This window comes from Diabrotica undecimpunctata, chromosome 2, assembly GCF_040954645.1.
Source record: "Diabrotica undecimpunctata isolate CICGRU chromosome 2, icDiaUnde3, whole genome shotgun sequence".
Classification (NCBI taxonomy): Eukaryota; Metazoa; Arthropoda; class Insecta; order Coleoptera; family Chrysomelidae; genus Diabrotica; species Diabrotica undecimpunctata.
The window spans coordinates 28,404,920-28,423,026 of NC_092804.1; the positions used below are offsets into that span (position 1 = coordinate 28,404,920).

The 18,107-nt window shown below is 34.9% G+C and overlaps 1 protein-coding gene across 1 annotated transcript in view; it reads left to right on the plus strand.

The window, feature by feature from the left end:
• LOC140434370 (homeotic protein ultrabithorax-like) overlaps window positions 1-18,107 on the plus strand; it is a 725,804-nt gene that overhangs the window by 575,167 nt on the left and 132,530 nt on the right. The window lies entirely within an intron of this gene.

Here is an 18,107-nt window from a genome sequence, read left to right on the forward strand (position 1 = left end):
AAAAAAAAAATGAAAATAAAAAGTTCTTACACGATTTATACAGTTTAATAATTTTTGAAAACAGTTAAGATTATAGTAAAAAATATGTTCAACAGGACTTTATTTTATAAATTTTACTCTGCCAAAGGTGTATGATTTTCTCAGTGCGTTTCAACAACAAGGAGTTGAATATTAGTTGAATAATGTGCAGTTTAAGATATGCTCATATGGACATAACGATATTAATAACTTCAATAAAAGGGAAATGATGTAACCATTTGTCCTAAAACCGTTAGCAGTGTAAGGTAGGTCCTAAAAATTAATATAAACCACTTTTTATTTAACTTTAAATCTTGTTACTAATAGCTTTATCGTCTTCTTCTAAGCCGTGTCGTCTATCCAAAATCGTCTTCTGCATCTAAACCGTAGTTTAGTTGGTTTTTCTTTTCAAAATCTCTAAATGTTATCTACTCCCTACATGCACAATCTGTCCTAGGTGAATTGATTGTATATTTCTCGAAGTGTTTTTTCTATTTAATTCACATTCAATTTAACCTTTTGCTGTAATTGTTCTCTTTTCTTCTCTTGTTAGGTATATTTGGGGTTAGTATATGTTAGTATTATATGTTAAAAATGTTAAAAAATATGCATACATATAATAATACAATTAAATCAACATCAGTTAAAATTTTCAAGACACGGTACAAGGTTAAGTAAAGTTAAGCACAAACGATATGAAAATACCAATAAGTCCAGTGCTAACATATGGACCACTTACTTTTTTTTTTTACTTTTTCGTGTCTGGATCCGACTACAGTTTTTCTGCCCAATATTGGGCTAGGTCTACACCCTTTGTATTTGCGAGCCATAAATCATCGAGGGTGCACTGTGATGGGCAAAGTCTGCATACTCTCAGGTGCTCCAAGTTCTGTATTTCCCCACATTTACAAAGTGCGTCGCTGTCATTCTTGATGCCCCATTTAATGAGGTTCTGTTTTACAGGGGCAACACCTGTGCATATGCGATTGAGTGTCCGCCAGGTTCTCCAGTCTAGGTTCATTCCATTAGGTCGTTCTGGATGTAGGGAAAACAGTTTGGGTGGTTCGACGCTGACATTTCTCATAAACCTTTTCCTTGATTTAAGTCGGCTGATTCCTGGCGGTTCGTCAAACCCGTATAATTGGTGCCTTTCATCGAAAGTTTGCCTGAACTTCTCCACATATTGTGAGGCGCATCTGCGGTCGTCTGGGGATGCGAATCCAGCTACCCGGTACAGTAGGGGTAGGCTTCATACAACCGGTAATTATTCTACATGTTTCATTTAACGCCGTGGTGACTTGTTGGGCGTGTCTAGATCTACCCCAGACGGGACAAGCATATTCCCCTGTTGAGAAACATAAGACCTCAGCTGTTGTCTTCAAGACCTGGGGGTTTGCACCCCACTTGCTCCCTACAAGTTTCCGGAGAAGGTTGTTTCTCGTAGAAACCTTTTGTCTTGTGCTCTGACAGTGGAATTTATACGTTAGTGACCGGTCTAGTATTACTCCAAGATATTTGGGCATATCAATATGTTTCAAGCGTTGTCCCTCCCAAGAAACATTCAGTTTTACATGCGCCAGTTGGTTGTTGAGATGAAATGCACATACTTGGGTTTTAGTAGGATTTGGCTTTAATGAGTTTTGTTTGTATTAAGTTGACATCATGTTTAAAGCCTCTTCCATTGTCGACTCTACTTGTGTGAGTGTTTTCCCCTTTACGGCTATACCAAGGTCGTCAGCGTAGACAAAACTCTCAGTCTTAGGGTGCATTGGTTGGTCGTTGGTGTAGATGTTAAATAAGGACGACGCCAGAACGCTTCCTTGAGGTAGGCCATTTTTTTGGGTTCTCCATCTGCTCTTCTTTTCATTTAGCACAACGTAGAAACGTCTATTACATAACAGTAATCTAATGATATTTACCAGATCATAGTCAAGCACAGTGTTACAGATCTTAGCGAGGTTCTGTGGTTTATCGTATCATAGGCCGCTGTGAGGTCTATCAAGGCTACTCCCACTATCTCTTTCTGTTCAAATCCCTCCTCTATCTATTCTGTTGGGTTCAACACTTGGCCTGTGCCTGATTTACCTGGTCTGAAGCCTGCTTGTTGTGGGATTAGTTTTCCATCTAATGTTATGGCTGTTAATCATATGGAACACAAGCGTAGAGACTTACACAGAAGATCCAAGAACTGCTTAAAAGTTTCTAGCGAAAAATTCTAAGAAAAACATATGGAAAGATAAAAGAGCAAGGTTTGTGGTTCAGGCGTTGCAACTTTGAGTTGTGTACAAATTTTGAGAAAGCTGACGTTCTAAAATGCATTAAGGTAGCACGCCTTAGATGGATAAGGTATGTAATCAGGAGAGAGGAAGGTGCAACAGTCAGAAGAGGGTCGATAGGTCAACGAGCCAGGGTATCAAGACAACGTAGAGGACCATTTAAAATCTATCTGTTGATCATGGAGAAGAGTTGCCGGAGACAGGGGTGAATGGGGGATTGTTCTGAAGAAGGTTTTGGTCCATATCGTGCTGTGAGGCCACTGATCTTCTTCTTCATGTACCTTGTTCTTTCAGAACGTTGGTTACCATCATAGCTATCTTAATTTTATTTACTGCCACCCTAAATAGCATGCTTGTATCAACACCATGCCAATCTCGCAAGTGCTTCAACCATGAGGTTCTTCCTTCGTCCTGGGCTGCGTTTGCCTGCTATTTTTCCTTGCATGATATTTTGTAGCAACCTATAGTTGGGACCTCTCATTACATGTCCGAAATACTCCAGCCTTTTCTGCGTGATGCTGGCCACTGATGATAATGACAATTGACATGGCCTTGTATTAAATGTAGTTGACAATGTTATATAACTAGACGTACTTTATACATAACAGCAACAATGTACTTTGGCAACAAATAATGTGTTAAATTAAACCTTGACTATCCAAGTGGTATGATAATAAAGGTAGCGGGTGCTACTGCGTAGCAAAGACAGGAGTGTGTCCTTTGGTAGATCAGGAAGATGTCAATAGTTAAGACTGCAGATGAATTATCTCCGGATGATTGCATATCAGAAATAAAAGTGGGGGCGACTGTTAGAGCCAATGTTGCTGAACTGACACGGACTTGAAAGAGAAATCTGACTGTTCACTTATAACAAAGCATTGTGATAACTCCAACAGGTGGTGGCACAATGTAACTTCACATTTTTTATTTACTGTCGCTAACCACATTATAACTGGATCTATGTTATGTGCACCTCCTCATTTTCCTCTTTATTCTACCTACCCTAAGAATTTTTTATCTTTTATAATATCTTTTATTAGCAGATATTTGGTATTAACAAAGTAAAAAGCTAACTAATATCACTCGCATAGTACTAGCCCATTTCAAATAATAGCTGCGTTTAGATTTATATTCAGTCTATTATAAAATTTATTGTTAAATTCATGATTAGAATTTAAATTTTATATTCACAAACACAAAATAAATTTTTTGTGATACTTGTTTTTTCCGTTAACTAGTTAGAAGAAAAATCTTCATTTTGTAATTTTTATTTTCTTTGAATGCTTCTGGTTTGTGTAAAGATTGTTTGACTAACGATCCCTTGTTTCCCTAAACCAGCGAGCCTGCTTAATGTTCCATTCAATCAACACTTTACCTGCGACTCAACCGAGCTGTCTATCCGTATTGGTGGAGACGAAAACAGTTTTGGAACCATTAAAAGCTGAAAGTGCGAAAGGATTTTGGTTCCACCTACTACTAATAATTACTTTACTGTTACGGTATTGCTATTGGTTGAAGGTGACAATGAATAATTGATTATTAATGTGCTTGGGCCGATAAGGTAATGACTAATGTATTTATGCTAATGTAGTAGCTAATGAGGGTTAATTAGAAAATATAACAAACTTCATTGGCGATAACATATTTAAATGTAATTTTGTTGTTTTTTTTACATAAAAGACCGTCACACAATTACCATTTACATAAAAATACCGGGGGAAATTAAAAGCATACGGGTTTTTTGTCTATGCCTAACCTATGCTTAAGAATATTTAGGAAAAAGTAAAATTACAAAATGACAAGAACGGTAATACTAAATTAATCATCGATGTTTTGTGATTAAAGAAAATATGATGATTATCTGGTTATATAGAATGGATGGGAAGATTAGAATAGGTGGGGAAAAGTATAAATAAAGCCCAAATTGTAATGCGCATAGCAGAATTTATTTAAGTACGAGTATACAAAAAACCTAAGCAAACAATTACAAATACTAGTTTTCACTGCTAAAATGTTATTAAAATGTATTATTCTTGTTTAAAATATTTAGAATGGAGACTTATAAGAACTTCCGAATATGTAAACTAGGTTAATCTTTCTATGATTTCTGTAGGTGAGTTTTGATTTATTACCACATTTATTAAATTTTTTTCTTTGCAACACAGGATAGAGTTATCTGCAATCTGTATAATTCATTGTCATTATAAAATCTTGTCACATGCCATTTCGGGTTAATAGGACATACCCTACCTCTTCTATGCTTTTATGCGTCAACCACCTAAATACGATCTCGTATATACTCAACATGGCTAAGATGGTGCTAAGGAGTATTGTGCGATCTTCGAATGTCCGATTGACTCAAGGTAAACGTATACAAAACCGTTGCCCGCCTAGTGGCTCTATATGGAACGGATTATCTGTGAGACACTGCAAAATAAGAACAGGCTATATATATATCATAGAAATGAGGATATGTCAAGAATGGTAGGATATCAGCAAAATAGCGTCAATTATGGACGAGATGCGGGGAAATCGACTAAGGAGGTATGGACAATGGACATGCAGTTAGATAATAGTGTCGAGAACTCGGTAACGATGAGGCTAAGTCCTGAAGGACGCCGGCCTAAGATGTGCTGGCTCGAAAGACTTAACACAGACCTGAAGACCGTCAATACCACGCCAAATGACACCCTGGATCATCGAACTAGGTTTAGAGGACTGATCAAAACTGCGGACCCTGCAATAGTACAAGTCTAACGCTCGGACGATGATTACTCACCTCTTTTATGGTTAGGTTGTCTTCATCTAATAAGAAAACCTAACCATATTGTTCTTCGACATCATATAAGATAAGTGACCATATGTAACATTTAATCATGCGTTTCCGTTGAAGCTGAAGTTTCAAGTTATTGTTACAAAAGAATGCCCTCATCGAAAGTTGCATGAGCCATCTTAATTTTACATTTTATCTCTTTAGCTTTTTTTTCCAAACCAAAAAACCAAACGTATGACACAACATCTAAATACCCACTAGGATGTAAAATCGAAATTGATGGGAAATTAATAACGCAGGAAGCAAGGTTTAGATATCTGGGAATCGATATAACTAGTTACGGAGATGTTGAAGAAGAAGTACGACAACAAAGCTTAAACGCAAGTAAAGTGATGGGATCTCTTAATGACACAATCTGGAAGAACAAACACCTAAGACAAGACACGAAAACAAGGATACACGGCGGAGACAAGATCTGACATCTAAAACTACTAGACGACTACTAGAAACAATAGAGATGAAAATACTCCGACTTTTATTAGGGAAGTGTCTGCTGAATAGGGAGAGAAGAGAAAACATAAGAGGAGAATCAATATAGAAGATATACATGGATAAGTGACAAAACGGAAACAGGAGTGGAACGAACATATTACTAGAATGGCAGAGGATAGGCTAGTACGAATAGCACGAGATAAGTCACCAAATGGACGAAGAAGTATTGTCAGAACAAGAAAAAGATGGTGCGATAATTTAAACAATTTAGGAGGCTAATATTGAAAAAGAAACTGGCTTTAAAGTCTACATACAAGAGGAAAGAAGAAGAAGATGAATCTCTTTAGCTGGATCCAATTGTTCGGTAATATAACAACCTAGATATTTAAAATTTGATACTCTTTTTATTGATTGCCCATCTATTTGTAATTGTGTATTTTTACATATTTTGTTTTAAAACAATCATGTTTTAGTTCCATCTCTCGTCCCACTGTGTTAATGGATTTTAAAATTGATTGTAATTCATTTTGGTCATTGCTCAATATAACTGTCTCATCTGCATATCTTACGGTATTAATCCATTTTTTCATTAATTTATATCATATTCCAAGTTGTGCAAAGCACGTTTAAAGATTCCATCTATAAGATATAAATTAAACAATATTGGGGTCAGCACACAACCCTGCCTGACTCCCTTTAGAATCTTACAATTTTATGTCGACTTCTGATTAATACGAATGGTACTGTTTGACGCCAATATAATTTTTCAATGATCTAGACATCGCGGGTATCAACTTCTTTATCCCTTAATATTTTAATTAACTTGTCATGATGTACTCTATCAAATGCCTTTGCATAATCAATAAAAAGTTATCTTCATTTTCAGCTTAGTCTTTATATCGTCGCCATGTGTTATACAGTTCAAAATTATTCTGCAACTTTTCATTCTCATACAATTCTGTAAACAATTTTAGTGCTTTTATATTATATGTTACGATAAATCCTATTTTATCCGACTTTTTTGATAAAGGACTGGTCATATTTACGTATCTATTTTTAATTGATTGCTGATTGCTTGTTTTATTTATATAATTGTTAGTTTAAAAAGTTGTCACGACGTATTAAAACGTTCCAGCTTCAAAGTAAGATCCGTAGACCTCCAATGAATACACATTCGTCCTTCGCAACTTTTTTAAATACAAACAAGAACTGTGAAATCATTTGTAGAAGAAATCTGCCTCATATTCTGCAAAATGCGAACGATAAATAATCTTCGTAGCGGGAATCCGGCGTACGTCAGATGTGCCTATCTCACAATACCATCTAGAGAGGCCATGATACAATACAATGGATGATATTTTTGATATATACCTGTGCTACCTGGAGCAAGCACCCCTAAGGTTCGATATGGTGGAAGGAGCGCTTGGTCAGCTATTCCGAGCTGTTTGCCACTTTTTTAATTTTTGTTATTGAAATTGAAATGGAATTTGTAAGAGACGTAAAATAGTGTGACTAATAGGTTTTTTTGTCTGTTTTAAACTAAAAAATATACAGGGTGATCGATAATATTGCATATTGCTTTGACTGATAATAAGGCTTTTCCATAAAATTAATTTTCATAGAAAATTAATTTTATGGAAAATACAATAACAAAGATCATTTTTATAATCTGAAATGAAAACAGTAATTAATGCTGCTGAACTATAATGATTTAGATACCGATCAATCTGGCAAAATCATAGTTAGACTAGGTTGAGGAATTTACATTTAAACGACATTGATTGGCAATCCAGTCTATTTCAAAGATATCATTAGTAGATCAGTAGATCTCTTTTACTTGAAGTATATTATAAGTTATATATCTTTTCAATTCTACCTTCACCATTCCCTTACACGTATTTCATGGTTTTTTAATCGATGGCTTATTTTCATGTCTTTACTCTAGATAAAAGGTGCAAATGTTGGCAATTTGCATAGGTGATGTAATCTTTCTATTCCTAATCTGGTCTAGCAGCTTGTAGCAAGCATGGATTTTGCGGTTTACTTAGATTTTGTCTAATAAGAATTCTTTTAAGTTCATGTTTCATCATGTAGATGTCGCTAGAAGCGTACACTGACACTTATAATAATAATATTCGGTTTATAGCGCGTCCTGCACCTTTTCCCAGTTCCAGTTTCCATTAACGTCTATTGAACACTCTCCTGATCGTAGATCTCTCTCTCACATTGCGTTTTGGACTCCATTAAGCCATATTATTTGTGGTCCACCTCGTTTTTTTTCTTCGCTTAGATGTTACCCATTCCAATATTATCTTCGGTAAGCAATGGTCTGACATTCTCTGTAGATGTCGTACCAAGTAAGCTGTTTTTGCTATGTATGTCTTCTATTATGGTGGTTTTTCTCTCCATAATTTGTCTTATGCTTTCATTTGTTGCGTGCATCATTCACGATATATCTGCCAATCTGCGCCAAAACTCAGTTTCCAGAACAAGAAGTTTTTGTTCCTTTCTGTTAGTGAGTTGTCGGGTTTCAAAGAACAAAGCTTTTAAAAATACTGTTATATAGCTGTATCTTTTTCTGTTTACAGATAGTTTTTGACCAGAGTAGTGAGTTAAGTGTATCTAATATGATTCGTTCTTCGATTACTGTTTCAGAGTGTCTATCTCTTTCCATCTTTTCCGCCAAATAGATATATTTGGAACATGACGAAATTACATCTTTATCTTCTAAGTTTAGCTCACCGTTTTCAGATCCTCCTATGCACATGTATTTCGTTTTGGTCGAGTAAACATTTAGTCCCTATCGTTCGTATTCCTGTATTAATCGCTTTGTCATGAATTGCAGATCTTTCTGATCCAGTGTGATTACTACTTAACCCTCCTTTCCACGGGTGACTTTCTTGTGACACAAATCCACGGGTGGGGTCTATCAGGACCAAATTTTAAACATCCTATTTCTCATTAAAAAAAATTTTTTTTTAAATATTTTTAAGGAAACTTACTGATATAACGTTGTACTACCTAAATGTACATATAATATGTGTATCAATATGTATTGGTATAGTTTACTGCGAAATAACTAACACCATTATTTTTTTACAAGAGTTTATTAAAAAAATTATGAACGGCAAAATACAAAAGAAAAATATAAAAAAAGACAACATTATTACTCTATATACTTACAGTAATACAAGTAAAAACTAAATATCCATAATTAAAATTTGAAACAGAAAATAGAGGGGGTTAAATAATGTTAATTTTATTTCTACACAATCAGCACAACACGCTTATATATGTTCCATACAAAACCAGTTTTTACACAATTGGCAAAAATATCTAGTTTTTCTTTTTTTACAATACTTACACATCCCCGTTTTCCTGGGGCTGGGTCATCCCTCGTCGTTTGCTCAATTCCAGAAAATTTTGCAGCAAGTAACCGTGTTGTTCTCGGTATAAGCATATTTGGTGCTCGTATTTTCATTTTTTTCTGGACTACCGCAATTACTAAAGACTTCAGAAACAATTGACGAGAAGACCGAAATTCTGCATTCGTATTATTGAATCTTAGAATGTAATAAATGCATTTATAGCTGCAATGTTAGCCAAGCCATAGCACAAAAACAAGAAACGCCCACTCACGGGTGGGGTCTGTCAGGACACTTTTACAGGTAGCAATTGAAGGAATTCATACAATTTCACCAAATTATGCTAAAGTGTACTATTCATTGCCATTAAAAGGTACACCGAGTGTAGGAAAAAAATACAAAAAAAAAATTGAAAAAATTAAGCAATTTGATTTATAGCTGTCCTGATGGACCCCACCCGTGGGAAGGAGGGTTAATCATCCGCAAAATTAAGCGTATATAGGGTTGTTTCGTCGTTTAATGGTATACCCAATCCAGAACGTGATCTCCTCCATTTCTTTAGTCTCTCACTCAGGTAGATTTTAAAGAGAATTGGACATAGACTGCAGGCTTACCTTATTTCATTCATCATTATCATCCAGCCTTCTGTGTCCAAAGTTGAACATAGGCCTCCCCTAATTTCTGCTAGTTCTGTCGGTTTTGAGCTTCCTGCAGCCAATTTCCAGCGATTCTTTTGACGCCGTCTGTCCATCGTGTAGGTGGTCTACCTCTGCTTTTTCTGTCAGCTCGTGGTCTACACACTCAAATTTTTTGGTACCACTTCCCGTCATTCATTCTTATCAGCCCAGTTCCACTTCAGCTATGCTATTCGCTCTCCTCTATGTCATCTGTGACGCCTGTCCTTCTTCTAATTTCTTCGTTTCTAACTCTGTCTCTGAGAGTCATCCAAGTAGCGAGCGCTCCATTCGTCTTTAGGCTCAGGTTGCTATAGCCTGAGTTAAGGAAAGTGTTTCGACGCCGCAAGTCTTGACTGGAAGTAAAAATTGATCGAACGTCTATTTTGCAAATAATTTGGCATGTTGTTCTTAAAGATGTCTTGACAAAGTATCACCATGTCGTGGATACAACATTCGGAGCAATGCTGTTTTCGACCTCGAGGGTGTTTTAAAATCCATCAATGGTAGGAATCCAACGTAGAGCGGTCCAGGCGGATCTGACCCAATCCATGAGGTTGGGTCTGACACTAGATCATCCATCTATTATAGTATTATAATCTTTTTCTATAATTTAATTCCATTTCCAAGTTATCTTCTATTTCCATTCAAAGGAAAGTGAAGTAAAGTCACAGTTGCTACATTAGCAGAGCCCCGAAGGAGCTTTCCAGGCCATAAAGCCCTATGGTGAACAGTGCCTGACCAGGCAACGGGATCGCTGTGTTCTGGAGCTGAAGAGAGCGATTGTATGCAGGTGTCTCATATTTATCTGTTTTGAAAACAACGATATGTGGACACTTTTGGTACAACCGCAAATAGCAAATTTTAATATAAACGAGAGATTTGGCGATACGCGTCAAAATACGCATTAGAGCCAATCTAGTAGCATATGGCGACAAGAGCTCCATAGGCAAACCATGCTAAAGTGATTCTGCTTTGCAGTTCAGCAGTTTGGTTGTCCCTAGCAATTTGGATTTCATGACCTAAGTATTAATATTTGTGAAGTAATCCTATTTTGTTGCAGTCGACTTTTGGATATTCACTTGGTACCAGATTTGTCATGTATTGTGTCTTTTTAAAATTTATGTTCAAACCAACTTCATTACAGGCGGCATCTAACCCAGTAAGCATAGTTCCAATCTCTTTTAAGTAATCTGATATCAAAACAATGTCGTCCGTAAATCGTAGCTAGGAGAGTATTTCGCCGTCGACATTGATTCTTTTGGCTTCCTTTTCCTATTTTTTTAAAGCATGTTCCAGAGCTGCCGTAAAGAGTTTGGGACCTTAGGTACCCTAAAATTTGCGGAGAACTAGTTGTTAATTTTTATTTTTAATTGAAGATTGTTATAGAATCGTTGTATTGTTTTCACAAGTGTAATACTAATATATGAGCTTTCCAGTACTTGTCATAGTCTACATAGGGATATTTTATCATATCATGAGATTCGCTTAGGCCGAGATAAACAGACTTAAATACAAAGAAGGATAGGTCTCACATAAGCTGCCTCTGGTAGATTGAAGTCTAATATTCCAGTTTGTTTAAAAAGAATGGTTTTTAACCAATGGGTTTTACCGGTCCTTACATATGGTGCAGAAACACTAACCCTGACAAAAGGAATAATAAATAAAGAGTTACATAACACGCTATGGAAAGATCAATGTTAGGTATAACCATAAGAGATAGAGTACCAAACCTAGAAATAAGAAAAAGACCAGGAGTCACGGATGCAGTTGAAAAAATAACCATAGCTAAATGGGCTTGAGCCGGACATGTTGCCAAATTGACGGATGATAGATGGACCAGAAAGATTCTGGAAAAGCGACCAAGACAAGAGGCACATCAAAACAGAGGACGACCACCGACTAGATGGACGGATAATTTACACCGAATCACCACAAATTGGATGCAAGAAGCTCAAGATAGAAATACATATAAAATTTTACGGGAGGCCTACGTACAGCAGTGGAAAAAATATATAATCTATTTGATTTTGTCAAGCCCACAAATAATAGATGAGTTGGTCTATCCCTAGCAATTCTTTTTTCATTTAGTTGGGTTGAAGGCAGATGCAAGATTGTCCAGCTTAAAATCATGTTTGCTGTTCCAACTCAAGTAGTTTATATTCGTTTTCGACTACGGTTTTTATAACTGTTCCTTGCAAGGTATAGCTTGTGGATTTTCTAAACTGCTATGATATTGAAAATATCAGTGCGTTGGGTCGTCCAAAATTATTAAAATTTGTACGGTCGAAGCGTAAATTTGTACTTTGTTCATGGGTAGTCATAGCTGTTTAGTAATAATCCATGAAATTAGATAAATATGGCATATCGAGGAATGTATGAAATTGTATAGCAGCATGGGGAGACTCGAATTGAAATAAATCACTTATAATATATTTCAAGTACAAGACATTTTCTAGTGATATCTTTATTTTCATATCAAATATTATGTAAAAGTAGCAAAAATACGCTACAAATTAATATTCATAGCATTTACGCAACAAATTAACATTCATATAAAAATTATCATAATGGATCTTATGTTTTCTTTAAAATTCGTTACCATTAATCTTCATTAAATACAGCAATTTTTTTCCAAACTGTCAACTGAAATAAATTTTTTCCACCATAACAATTCAATCATAACAATATTCTTGATTTATTTCGGTTTCCCATAGTGCAACAAACATTTATTTATTATTTATGTTAATATATTTTAAAACGAGTGATTAATTTTTTGGTACGGAAATTTTCTAGTGTTGGGCGGTTGAGTTAATCTTTACAGTATGGGTATAATAAATCAGTTTGTTATTTATTAATGAGTTTACTTGAACAATATATTATAGTTTGTTTACATGTATAGTGAATATTAAAATATTGAAAATAGCTTAAAAAATGTAGGCAAACCTTGAGATGGAATATTCAGTGGTTGTTTGGTGTCATGTGATTCATGAGAACGATAAAAATGCTCAAATGTAAACTGTTTTATTTTATCTCAGGAACTACTTAATTTGTTATTGTTTTATGGAAATATTTTAATTATGAATGGCACTTTTAATTACATGATTCGCATAAAAATTTTACTGCAATTACCATTACAAGTTCGTTATTCAAATACTTTATTTACATTTTTTGTAAAAACTAACAAATTCAAATTAGTGCTTTTTAAAGATGGAAATATAAACAGAAGAAGTAATTTTAAAAGTCAGCTTGAATTGAGTTTAGCCTCTTATGATGTCGGAAAAGTTTATTGAACACAACACTAAAATTAATAACCAAAGTGATAACAAATAAACTGAATGAAATTATAACACTAGCAGAAGAACAACAAAGTTTTAGATCGGGAAGATCATGCACTGACGCTCTATTTATAATGAGGCAAGTGCAAGAGAAATCATTAGAATAGAACAAACCGGCATATCTATGTTTCGTGGACCTTAACATGGCATTTGACCGGGTCAAATTAAAGGATGTTATCCATTTATTGTATACAAGAGAGATATCTCTAGGAATAATCAAAACAATCGAAAATATCTACCAAAACAACTCAATACAAGTAAAAGTAGAAGAGGAACTAACTGGTACTATTGATGCTGGCAACGGGATAGGACAGGGAGAGTCCCTGAGCCCTCTATTGTTTAACCAGATTATGAATGAAATAATAAAAAAAAACGAAAAAAAAAAGGATACCAAATGGGAGAAAAACAACTTAAAATAATCTGCTATGCAGACAACGCAATACTACTCTTTCACAGTGAAGATGATTTACAACGTATGCTACACCAATTTAGTATACCGCTAGAAAATTTAACATGTTAATTTTAAAAAAGACAAAATGATTATAACAGCCATTTTACTAACATCTAGATTGAAACTGGAAGGAAAGATAATAGAACAAGTGATGGAGTTTATAAATCTAGGCATCACATTATCTAGCTACGGAAAGCTCGAAACAAAAGTGGAATATCAAGTGAGTAGAGCAAACAGAGCCTCAAGTCAGGTTGATACGATCCAAGTGTACTTTGTTAAAGTCTGCTTGGACGTTGCGCGCGCAATACTTGAAAACTACTTTGATCGTGTCACCTGTTCATCCAAGTATACTTGTATCAACAGGTTTTATCCAAGTTAAGTAGGACGCTAGTCAACTTCCTTGGATCCAAGTAGTCTTGGATTCAAATTGAAAACGAGAAGTAAACACAAAAAGAAAATGATCTGAAAGGGAGAGTGTTAGATTCATGGAGTTATACAAAGCCGAGGAATCATTATGGAATGTACCGATAAAGGAATATAAAAATAAGGATGCTAGAAGTGCGGCATTTTTTCTTTTTTCGTAAAACCGTAGCAACTTTCAAACAAAGTCATTCAACCGTAGCAACCAACTTGGTACAAGCACACTTGTACGAGTTCACTTGGTCCAAGTTGGATTCCAAGCATTCTTGGATCGTATCAACGCGCCTTCAGGTTACCTGAATGAAATAATATAGAGAAATAAAAGTATAGGCAATAAAATGAAAGGCAGAATTTACAAAACAAATATCAGACCAAAAATGACATACCCGCAGAAATACTATCTGACACAGAAAGGACAAAAATTATGTTAGAAACAGCAGAGATGAAAACACTTGGAAAAATTGATGATTAACACTATGGGACAGAGCTAGAAGTACATATATACGACGTAGATGCAAGGTGGGGAAAATCAAGGACTGGGTAAGAAATAGAAGAGAAGAATGGAACAATCATAATATAAGCCGAATGACAACAAATAGAGTAGTAAAGACGGAAAGAGACGGTTCCCCAATAGGAAGACGATAAGTGGGTTGACCACGAAAACGATGAAACGCCAACGTACATTGAAAAATAGACATACTCATATCTGCATAAAAAGAGGAAGATTAAAATAAAAGTTAAAATGATTTAAATAAAGATCCTACATGAATATACGTATTTATAAGTTAGAAATAAACCATGGCTTGGACATTAGGTTATGTATAAAAAGAAATGAAAGAAATTATCAAAACAATACACTGGCTATTGGTGAAATAATAAATATAAAGAAATCAACTTACCCTAAAGAAGATATTGAACGACGTAAATGAATTTTTGAGTAGAAAATGCAGCTTAAGTAGATGAAATATACTTAAAAAATGATTCCTCTTCTATATTTAAGTAGAACTGACATGAAAGAAGACAAAGGTAGCCAGCTGACAAATATGTTTTGAATAATTGATGGATTCGACCGTTACTTGATGGAAATTCATTTTATGTAACAATAAAACACTAAAAACTTTGTTGTCAAAACTTCCACATTTGTTATAAAATCTTAACACTACAGCTGTTTAGGCTGATTGCCTTTCTCAAGTGATCTATTTTTGGCATGCGTTTACACTTTATAGTCTTTAATGAAATAGGTTGAGGAGGGGAGAACTGTTTGTCTCAAGTTGGTCATTCAGAATTATATCTGTGTTTTTTAATTTGTTAATTTCCATAGATTGTAACAAGGATAGCTTAAGGCCTTTATTTTGAATGTGAAGAATTTGAAATTCGTCATTAAAAGAATGATTATGATTTAGAAGGTGAACTGCGTATGTAGAATCCGTTTTTGTATTATTGAAAGACCTTTTATGTTCTGCTATTCGTTTATTAAAATTTCTACCAGTTTGGCTGATGTAAGTTTTTGGGCAGTCGCCACATTTAAGTTTGTATACACCACTGTGTAAGTGCTTTTTATTTTGGCTCTTGTTGTTTTTAATATATTTGCCTAAGTTGTTATTTGTTCTGAAAGCTGGTGTTATTGCTTTCTTTTTTATGTGTTTGGCTATTTTTGTTGATATTTTGCCTGTATATGTAATCGAGCAGAAGGTACTGGGTTTTTTCTCTGGTGGTGGAAATACTAATTTCAGGGCTTTCTTGTGTAGTTTTTGATTTAAAATTTTATTAATTGTTTGTTCGTTGTATATTTTCGTTATATATTTTGACGTTTGTTCGTTAATATATTTTGACGCTTGAAGTGGGGCATAGTCATTTTATATTTGTCTATGGCATAGAATAGAATGGAATAGGTATACGGTCTGAATACAGGGAATAGAATCGGAATAAGTGAAAGATTAAACAGATTATATATACTTGACAGTTTAGCTTTAACTATTTTTATAAGAAGAATAGTAAAGCAAAAGAAAAAGTAAATAAATGAATAAAATTAAAAGAAATTGAAATAAAATAATTATTTAAAGAAAAATAAGTACCTACACAGTATAAACACAAAAAGGAAAACAAAATTATGTTGAAAAGTTGATAGGAAATTCCATAAGTGGTGGCATTGACTATTCTTTTATTTTGCATTTTGTGTCGTTAACGCTTACATTTTATTTCAGCAAAGAGTAGAAGATCAGGGATTTAACCCCCGAAAGAGTTTCGAATGTCGGTCGCCAGAGGACTTATTGGAGTTGTAATTCCAACAAAATGTTGTCGCCTTTTCAATTCGAAACAAAAAATGATTCGTTATGAAATAAGTATGCATCATTGAGATGCGCTAATTGTTCAACCAATAGAGATGTACATAGAACCATCTGGAAATGTGACGTGTGTTAAGTTGGTTTGTGTTTGAATCAAGTGTGTTACCTTTCGGTTCTAGTGGTTAGTGTTGGTTAGTGTTGGTTACCAAGTCCTACATGATTATTTCCAACATATTTTTCAATTTGATTTGTTTCATAAGTTAGTTTTGTGACCACTTGATCTAGTTTCGTTAAACTTTCGTTATTTTTTTTTAAAGAAAATTAATGTCTTCCTGTAAGAATTAATTAGAATTCCTAATTTTCTCATTAATAATAACTTCCCTACGTTATTCAACCTTGATAAATACGCTTCAACTTATTGATAATTCCAAAAATAATATTTTCATCGTCGATATTCCCCGAAGGAACAAGCGAATTAAATCATTTGAAATACGGCGCTCTGTACGCTCGAACGTAAATGTTTTAAAACTACCATCATAAAGAAACAAATATCATCAATTAGAATTGTGGCTCCTTAGGGAACTAGAAGAAAGATACTGGTCCCAAACTCCCCACTCAATCAGTTGTGGCATGCCGAGTATCGAACAAAGAAATTGTACTTGAGAAGTCTTATTCCGACAAACTAGAGCGATAGGCATCATATCGAACTTCGCCAAGAGAATGTGATATTTCTCGGGTGGTTTTACCAAGGATGGCTCATAAGTTCCCTTTAATTAAATCTAATTTTTATTTTCAACAGAAGCAGACATAGTTTTATGTTACTCATTAAGAACTTACGGTACTGTGCGAATTAATGGAATCATAGGCTGTTTTAATGAAAAAACAGTTTATTTAGAAAAAAAATATTTTAACAAAACTATAAAGGTAAACTTATCTAACGAACGAGTGCTAGAAACTGTGCACAAAGAGCGAGAATTGATCAACATCCTCAAAATGAGAAAGGTCCAATACTTCGGTCATATAATGAGAGGACCTAAATATCGCTTACTCCGGTTAATCATTCAGGGCAAAATCGAAGGAAAACGTTGGGTCGGAAGAAAACAACTGTCCTGGCTGCGTAACATTAGACAATGGACAGGTCGAACGGTCGAGGAACTGTTTCATCTAGCTGCCGACCGAGAATCATTTCATCAGCTTGTCAATATGACGATAGCCAACGCTTGAATACAAGCACGGCACATAAAGAAGAAAGAAGATAAAGGTAAACTTACACCATTTAGTCGGAAATATGTCCCCTTTTGGCAGCAATTACTGCTTTTACCCGTTTTGGCATAAATTCTAAGAGCTTCTGACAGTTTCAGATATCCTTTCATCTCGAAACCCAACCTGAATGACCGCTTCTATCATGTTGATTTTTGTACTACAGTCGATTTTGCCCTAGTCCAGTTTTACAAATGTCCCATAAATTTTCAATGGGGTTGAGATCAGTAGAATTACTGGGTCAATCTAAAACATTAATCTTCTTATTTTTGAAAAATTCCATCATTTGCTTTGACTTGTGACAGGGAGCAGAGTCCTGTTAAAGAATCGCTTCTCTTTGGGATCGACATTTTTGGAGTTCTTTGTCCAAACGCTGTTTCAACATGGATTTGTATTTTTGGCTGTTCATTATTCCTTTGATTGGTACCAAAAATATAACCCTCATACATTGTAGATTGTAAGGTTTACATTGTCAGATTTCTTGATCAATTTCGACCACTATCCCTGCACGTTAGAGTGAATTTCATCTGTAGATAGGACTTCTCTACCGTTTACAGTCCAATTAGAGTATTTTTTGGCCCACAATAGCCTTTGTTTCTTCTTTCGTTCAGTTAGAAGCGGTTTTTTCTGTAAACGCATTGCCCTTCTACCATTCTGCAAGTCTTTTCCTAATAGTTGAGTCATGAATCACTACAAGTGAGTCTGCTAGATCTTGGCTTGTTTTTCTTGGGTCCAGTTTGCTCTTTCAAAGAAAA